Source organism: Lactuca virosa, chromosome 6 (assembly GCF_052849685.1).
Source record: "Lactuca virosa cultivar CGN04683 chromosome 6, Lactuca_virosa_CGN04683_v6, whole genome shotgun sequence".
NCBI classification, from domain to species: Eukaryota; Viridiplantae; Streptophyta; class Magnoliopsida; order Asterales; family Asteraceae; genus Lactuca; species Lactuca virosa.
The window spans coordinates 271425113-271434237 of record NC_136431.1 but is presented as its reverse complement, the minus strand read 5'-3'; the positions used below and the strand labels follow the sequence as shown (position 1 = coordinate 271434237).

The following is a 9125-nucleotide window of genomic DNA, read 5'->3' as shown; positions in this document are numbered from 1 at the left end:
TCACAAAAAGACAGATAAGAACGTAGGAGTGAACCAAACACCAAAGAAATTAGTTTTTGGGAAAGTCCAGTACATCTTTGAAGGACAAAAGCAAGGTTGAAAGCTTTGATCAAATATCTAACCCACAAGAATCTAAATACGAATCCAAGCCTGAATTCGAAATTGAAATGAGTGAACCCGAAGACGAGCCAAAAAACGAGATGGAAAACATTGCGCATATTTCCATGGGAGCTTACAAGAAGCGAATTAGAGATGATGCTGGTCCTGGCCTAATACAACCTGCAATTCCTGCAACTTCCACATTCAAGCTGAAAGGACACATTCTTACTGCGCTTAAGGATGTACCATTTTCTGGAAAGGATCATGAGGATGCTTACAAGCATTTAGATGAGGTCAATGACATTGCAGACTACTTCAATCTCCCAAATGTTCCTAGAGAGAGAGGCTTGCTGAGGGTGCTTCCGGTCACTTTTAAAGGAGGTGCAAAAGACTGGCTGAAGGCAGTACCACCTGGTGTAATCACTACTTGGGCACAGATGCGCGGGAAATTTCTAGAACAATTCAGGCCACCATCCAAGATATCTGAACTCAAGAAGGCAATAGCCAATTTTGAGCAACAACTGGGTGAGTCGCTTTATGAGGCGTGGGAACGCTATAAAGGATTACTAAGAAATTGCCCTCAAAATAACCTCAACATACAACAAGAAGTGTCTATCTTTTATGACGGAGTGAATGTCATGACAAGGCAACTCCTTGATTCTCAAGGACCACTTACAAAGAAAAATTTGGGTGAAATCAAAGAGTTAATTGAAGAGTTCGCAAAACATTCTCGTGAGTACCACAATGCAAGGAAAGATGGAGTTAAAGGCATTGGGGGAGGAAATTCTGAAGATATTGCTGTTGTGCTAGCCATGCTCAATAATATGGACAGAAGAATGAAAAAATGGACCGGTCAGTTCATGCTATTAGAGTTGGATGTGAAAGATGCAATGGTCCACACTTGACCAAGGACTGCCACTTGGACGATAATGGAAACAAACATGCTCAATTTTGCTATTCGAGTGGGGATAAATATGATGAAGACTGGAGAAAACCAAAGAAGGAGTGGTTGCCATATGAAGAATACAAGAAGAAAAAAGAAGAGAAATATAGGCAGATTGGCCGAGGCTTCTACCTAAAAGAGCAACCACCAGTTGAAAAGAAAATTGACATAGAGACCATGCTTACTCGTTTTATGGAGGCTTCAGAAAAAAGACATGATGAGACAAATGCAGCTATAAAAGATCAAAGATTGATGATGAAGGATCAACAAGACATGATAAAAGATCAACATGCTATGATGATTGACGAGCAAGAATTATTAAGAAATCATCAAGCATCGATCCAGAATCTCGAAGCCCAACTTGGTCAACTAACGACTTTGGTGAATGAAAGATTATCTCCAAAATTTCCCGACAAGAAGACTCAATCACATGTAATGGTGATTGAAACCGAAGAAGATGCTATTTCTGAGTTATTAGAAGCACTAGAAGTGGAGCCGAAGCAGTCCGAACCAAAGCTGAAAAAATCGAAAATCGAAGAGAAAAATTATGCTGAAACATCGAGCTCACAACGTGAGCCTTCAAAGCTCACGACGTGGGCAGGGTCTGAACAGAAAAATTCAGCAAATGTCCAAGCTTATCATCCACCTTTACCATTTCTGTCCCGAGCTAATATTCATCCACTGGAACAGGAGCACCTTGAATTCATGAAGCAAGTGAAGGGCATTCCAATAAATACACCTTTCATTGATTCGTTATTTAAAGTTCTCGAGTATGCCAAGGTTTTACAAGACTTACTAGATACTTGCCAGCAATTAAAGAAGAATTCCGAGGTGATTCTTAGTGTGTAAAGTTCTAAGGTGATACTGGGAGAGTTACCAAGGAAGATGGGAGATCCTGGACGACTCACTCTTCCGTGTGAGTTTGGAAATAATACAAAGACTTATGCTTTAGCTAATTCTGGAGCTAGTATAACTCTAATGCCTTTCTCGTTCTATCAAAAACTTAATCTTCCAGATTTGAAGGCTACAAGAATGACAATTCAGATGGCTACCCGCTCAGTGACACATCCTAGAGGCATTGTGGAAGATATCTTAGTAAAAATTGGGAAATTCGTTTTCCCAATTGACTTTCTTGTTATGGACTGAAGGGTTTTGAGAATTCTAACACTCCTAAGGTGTACATGCAACCCTAGAAACCTTGGATCTATGTTTTACTAAGATACATGCAAATTTGATTTTTCCAAGGTTCTTAACCTAACTAGCATGGCATGGGGAACTTTGAAACACAAAAGCTAGTAGAAAGAACATACATTTTTGTTGCTTGGATTCCTTGAGAACTTTGTGAGCCTAGAACCTCAAGTGTGATGCCTTAAATGTTTCACACAACACCACAACACTTGGAATAACTTTGAGAGAAGTCCTACACTTACTCAAAATCGGCTAGCTCTCTAGTTCTACACATAGTGCCGATTTTGGTAGCCCATGCAGTCCTTTTATAGTTGTGTCACAAGTAGGGTTACACCATGTAAACCCTAGTTGACATGTATTTTCATATTCCATGATCCATGGGTTTATAACCTCCATGGAGTATCCATGGAGCACCTTATGGATTTAGCCCAATCCAATAAACCATTGATCATTAGCCCACTATAAAAGAATGGATGATTTACATAATCAACACCATATATTTAATTAGTCTCCTTTTTTATTACGAAATTAATTCTAAATTAATTCTTGATCAAAACTAATTAAATAATATTATTAATATATTAGAAATTATAATATATTAATAAACCATAAGTGTCCTTTCTCTCATTTAGTCTATCCAAGTGTTGCAATGCCATGCAACCCAAATGGACCGTGCCAACCGGGTCAAGTACATTCCAGAAATACTTATGAACTTAGACACCTAATCCAACAGTCTCCCACTTGGATAAGTCTAATAACTATAACTGCAAGAATGACTTCAGGAACCGATCAACAATTGTAGCTCTTTTAAAGTCTCGCGGAACTGAGATGATGATGATACACCATTTAAGATAAGTAATCATATAATCCTCTGTTCTAGATATCAGCCAGACAATTACATGGAACAATGTTGTACTTATTGTCCAGCAGTTTGTTTCCCGATTTCCGATTTGTTTGACATAGAACTTAATTGAACACATCAATTTAGTTCTGACCGGGCCCGGTACACAGGTCACAACAAAATCATCGAGGGGCCCAGATATCGCTTGTAATCCAAGAAGGAACAAATAAACTTCGACTCATATGCTTGTTCTACTACTTGTTGAATTATACACAAAGGCACGTTTTATAACATCGAGTTACCAATGCGTTTTCATACAATCAATGTATAACCAACTCATAGTCAACAACTCATATCTCTAGGCTTGAAGACTTATAGGATATTACCGTCTCATGATCACTCGAGATAAATTCCATGAAGTGATACAAGTGAGCGTGGGTTGAATCCAATACTCAGAACTTATGAGCACTCATGAATGTTGTAGCAACCCTTTGCTATGTCCAACACTTTAGACATCTACAAGCCAACTTCATGACAGTCTTGATTCATATCTCCTTCCAACATATGACCGACTGTGTAGATTTTGAATAATATGATATACCATAACATAATTATTCTGGAAGTCAAACAGACAAAATGAAATGATAGTAAATGATTGACAGAAGATAGCAACACTTTACTTATAAATAAACAACAACTTTTATTTATCATCAAATGTCAATTACACTTTACAAATTTCAAATCTATCTAATTTCTAAAACTAATATCATCATTTAGCCCTATGCGCCTCGCATGCTGAAGATGATTAACCCTACCCAGTCCCTTCGTGAGGGGATCTACTGGGTTCTCATCCGATGATACCCTCTTTGCTACGAGGAGTCCTTCCTCTATTCGATGTCTGATGAAATGGTATTTTCTGTCGATGTGTCTGGATCTTCAGTGATCCCTTGGTTCCTTGGCTAAGGAAACTGCACTTTCACTATCACAGAAAATTTCCATAGGCTCCTTTAAAGCTGGTACAACTCCAAGGCCTCTAATGAAGTTCCTTACCCATATAGCCTCCTTTTCTGCCTCGCTTGCCGCTATATACTCTGATTCGCAAGTTGAATCAGCCACTGTCTCCTGCTTGGAACTTTTCCAAGTAATTGCTCCTCCGTTTAAGGTAAAGACCCAGCCTGACTGAGAGCGGAAATTATCCCTATCAGTCTTGAAGCTAGCATCACTATACCCCACTACTCTCAAGTCATCACTCCCACCGAGGGTAAGGACCCAGTCCTTAGTCCTCCGCAGGTACTTGAGAATATTCTTTACCGCAGTCCAGTGAGCCTTGCCAGGGTTCCCCTGATATCTGCTGACCATGCTCAAAGCAAATGCCACATCAGGACGAGTACAAGTCATAGCATACATGATTGAGCCTACACCGGAAGCATACGGTACTCGACTCATCTCAGCTACATCAGCCTCTATACTCGGGCTCTGAGTCTTACTCAACCTGACGTTACTCTGGATCAGTAACTCTCCTTTCTTGGAATTCTGCATGTTGAACCTATTCAGCACCTTATCCAAGTAGGTACTCTGACTAAGTACAATTAGTCTCTTACTCCTGTCTCTCAAAATCCTTATCCCTAGGATATAGGCAGCTTCTCCAAGGTCCATAGCGAAACACTTCCCAAGCCAGGACTTCACTTCCTGCAAAGTTGGGATGTCATTTCCTGTGAGTAGTATGTCATCCACATACAATACCAAAAAGCTAACTATACTCCCACTAGCCTTGACATATACACAAGATTCATCTTCGCTCCTCGAAAAACCAAAATCTTTGACTTTCTCATCGAAACAAAGATTCCATATGCGAGGTGCTTGTTTCAATCCATAGATGGATTTCTCAAGCTTACACACTCTATTAGGGTACTCTGTACTGACAAAACCCTCTGGCTGACTCATGTAAACATCCTCAGCCAACCTTCCATTAAGGAAAGCGGTTTTGACAATCATTTGCCATATTTCATAATCATGAAATGCAGCAATGGCTAACATAACCCTAATAGACTTAATCTTTGCTACTGGTGAAAAGGTCTCATCACAATCAACTCCCGGAGTTTGAGAAAAGCCCTTTGCAACCAGCCGCGCCTTATAAGTGTGTACATTACCATCCATGTCGGTCTTCTTCTTGAATATCCATTTGCACCCGACTGTCCTACGACCTGGTACATTGTCAACCAAGTTCCAAACTTGATTGTCATACATGGACTGTATCTCGCTGTCCATAGCCTCTTTCCATTTAGCAGCCTCAGGGCCTGCCATGACTTCCGTGTAGCTGTTAGGTTCATCCAGACTTACCAGTGTGCTATCACTGATAAGCGTATCACCTTTCGCAGTAATATGGAAACCATAGTAATGCTCAGGTGCATTCCTAACTCACGTGGAACGCCTGAGAGGTACAGACTCGTCAGTCGGGTCAACAGGAGTTCCTCCTCAGGTTGATTGCTAGGGTTTGAGGTTCCTTCACCACTTGACTCTTGAATTTCTTCAAGGTCAATTTGCCTCCCCCTGTTTCCTTGGCTTATGAACTCTCTCTCGCGAAAGACTCCTCTCCTTGCTACAAAGTGTTGGATAAGGCGTCTAAGTCCATAACTATATTTGGTATAACTTGACCCGACCCGGCATGGTCCATTTGGGTTGCACTTCATATAACAATTTGTATGGATATATTTTTGAGAATAAGATGTTTATGACCCATTAATATATTATAAGTTATAATATATTAATATTATTTAATTAGTGTTAATCAAGAATTGATTTTTGGAATTAATTTAATGATCAAATGAAACTAATTAAATATGGACTCTTGCATATATATGGAATGGACTAAGATTTATTTAGGATGGGCTAAGAGTATATGGAAGTCCATGGATAGTCCTTGGAGCTTTTAACCCATGGATCCTAGGTAAATGAAGAGTCATGGGTATTAGGGTGTAACCCTAATCCGCCATAGTATATAAAGAGGTCCTTGGTTCTAGAATTGGCACTAGAGTGTGTGAGAAACAAGGGTGGGCCGATTCTAGCTAGCATTAGATTCTCTCAAGTATTTCCAAGTTGTTTTGGGTGATTTGTGACACCACTTAAGGCATCCACACTATTAGTGCTAGGCTCTAAAACTCCAAGCATTCAACCACAAAAGAAAGGTATGTTATTCTACTTAAAGTTTTGTATTAAAAGTAGCCCATAACATGCTAGTTAGGTTGTAAACCTTGGAAATCATTTTGCATGTATTTTAGAGAAAACATAGATCAAGGTTTCTAGGGTTGCATGTACACCATAGGAGTGTTAGAATGCTCAAAACACAACAGTGGTATCAGAGCCTAGGCTTGTTTTCTTGATACTTGATGCAAACTTGTTGAAAAAGATCAAAAATCTGCTATCTGCAGCATGAACTCGCCGAGTCCATGGGGGGACTCGATGAGTCCATGTGATAATTCATCCTACTCGTCGAGTAGGTTCTTTCACTCGACGAGTAGGAGCCCATGAATGCAGATTTTCAAGTTTTGCTGCTGGAAATGGACTAGAAACATTACCCTAAACTGTTTTGGTGTTTTAAAACTTGTTTTAGATGGTGTAATGCTTATGCTAATCCATTTACAATGGCTAATATCAAAATTCCATGTTTTATATGTGTTAATATGATTCTTGAAATTTTGATATGAATGTTCATGTTCTTATGAGTTTTAAAAGATCATAGGAATTATGTGTAACTTGCTTGTTAATATGATTCTTGATCTTAATGCCTAATGATGGAGTCCATAATTTGTCCTCAAGTTATGGATAACCAAAAGTCACTGCTTTAAAAGTGTCATTAAAGAATAAGAGGTTACATAAAATGAAGAGTCTTCATTTTAATGGACCATTAAACTCATAAGTTATGAAATGAAAAGTCTTGAATAGTTTCAATACTTGCCCTCAAGTTTTGGAATTTGTAAAGTCTCACACATTAATACTTTAAATTCCAAATTGAACCTTAGAATTTTAAAAGTTTAAAATTCAACCCTTATACTTCTATAATATTAAAAGTTTAATTATTATATATATGTATAAGAATAAGTCAGTCTTACGGTTAGTAGGCCTCATTCACGAAGTCGGTCTATAAGGGGGGTATAAGGTTGTTGCCTATAAAATGACAGCTTAATGGGTGTCCACTCTCACCCACCGCTTCCTTGACTGGTGGAGGGTCGTTAGCCGAATGGGTAGGATAGGACCTTAATACTCATTAAAAGTATAATGAAATTATAAAGTAACTAAACCTTTATTAATTCCCAATCTTAGTTACTTTAGGAAAATGTGAAATAGGTGCTAACCCATGAAATTACACTTTGTGCCTTACCAAGTCGTTAGTGGAGCGTGTGTGGTTAACCGGCACACTAACAAGGACTAGTAAGAGTGGAAAAGGGTGACTTAAGTTTTATCATAGATCGGTGGAGCGCGTGTGGTTAACCGGCACATCGATTAGGTGATAAAATTAAGGGTACCAAGTCAATTTGCATGGTTATTCACACCTTGTTTGTGATCTTCGGCATCCCAGTCACAAACTTGAGAGGGCACAATCGAGATTTAAACATGCCATTGAAAGTTCAATGTATCTCAAAAGATCTAGGAGTTTCAAATCCAATTAAAACTTAATAATTTATTTTGTTTATAATGGTGGAAATTGGTAAATCGTCATTTTCGTACCTTCAAATATTTTATAGCTTGGATTATGACATCCCTCTTCCAAGTTATGAAATAGTTTGTAGGATTCTAGCCTTAATATTTCATTTGGGTGACTTATTAAGGACTCCTTATCTAATTAAAACTTTTCCTTCTTTCTTTCAGATGTCTTCCAACACTACTACTGGCTCAAACCCTACAGGCTCTTTTTCCCTCATGAACTTGTGTGGGAAAGTCACTTTTGATGGTTCTAATTTTAATGAATGGATTAGGAACATCAGAATGATTACCCGCTATGAGGACAATGAATATGTCCTTGACAAGGAGCTTAAGGTTATCAATGAGTCCACTGCTACTCCTGAGGAGATTGCGGAATATGCTGCACATGAGAGGGATGCTAGTAAAGTGTCCTGCATTATGTTGGCTACTATGACTTCCGAACTCCAGAAATCCTATGAAGATTTCTACCCCTATGAGATGCACCTGGATCTGATGGAAAGGTACCATCAGAGCGCGCGTCAAGAGAGGTATGAAATCATCTCCTCCATGATAACAGCCAGGATGAAGGATGGTGAACCCATCACCGGTCACTTGCAGAAAATGCAAAGGTTCGTGGACCGGTTGCTGAAGCTTAATGTGGACTTCCCTGAGGACATGGCGATTGATATCATTCTCCATTCCTTACCTCCAAGTTATGATTAGTTTCGTATGACTTATCATATGAACAAGGAGGAAGTCACACTTATCAAACATCAAGGACTTTTAAGGACAGCTGAAATTGGCCTTAAAGGTAAATCAGTTGTTACTTCTACTCCTACTCCAACAACAGCCCCTGTTCTACCAATTGGGCAGGGAAAGGGGAAGAATAGGAAGACCCCTTCGAAGGGTACCAAGGGAAAGTCCCTTGATGGCTCCTCTTCAAGTGGGACCAAGAAAGTCCCATTCCTCCTTCTTCAAACCCAAAGGAAGCACAGTGCTTCTACTGCCTCGAAAAGGGGAACTGGAAGCGAAGCTGCCCTAAGTACTTGCAGGCAGCGTTGTAAAACTCGCCGAGTTGGCCGATTACTCCTCCGAGTACTCGCTACTCGGCCCCTTACCGATGTGAGTTACAGAATCCCGAGTACTCCCCGATCGACTCCTTACTGAACTGGGCAGTGTTGTAAAACTCGATCAACTCGGTGATTAATATGTATAATATACTTAATGATTTATTATTTAACACACACACACATGTGATTATTACTACATATATATCTTAAGTTTTCAGTAATTACTCACGAAGTGAGACCATTATGTGTTTTTCAGTTGTTGTGTAATCAGATATATCTAATTTTGTTATATATTTCAATCAAC

The 9125-nt window shown here is 39.2% G+C and overlaps 1 non-coding gene across 1 annotated transcript; it reads right to left on the bottom strand.

Annotated features, from left to right (window-relative positions):
- Window positions 1-584: 584 nt before the first annotated feature.
- Window positions 585-691, bottom strand: LOC145123158 (small nucleolar RNA R71). The gene has a single exon (XR_013715031.1). It is a non-coding gene; the product is annotated as a small nucleolar RNA R71 (small nucleolar RNA).
- Between the last annotated feature and the right edge of the window lie 8434 nt (window positions 692-9125).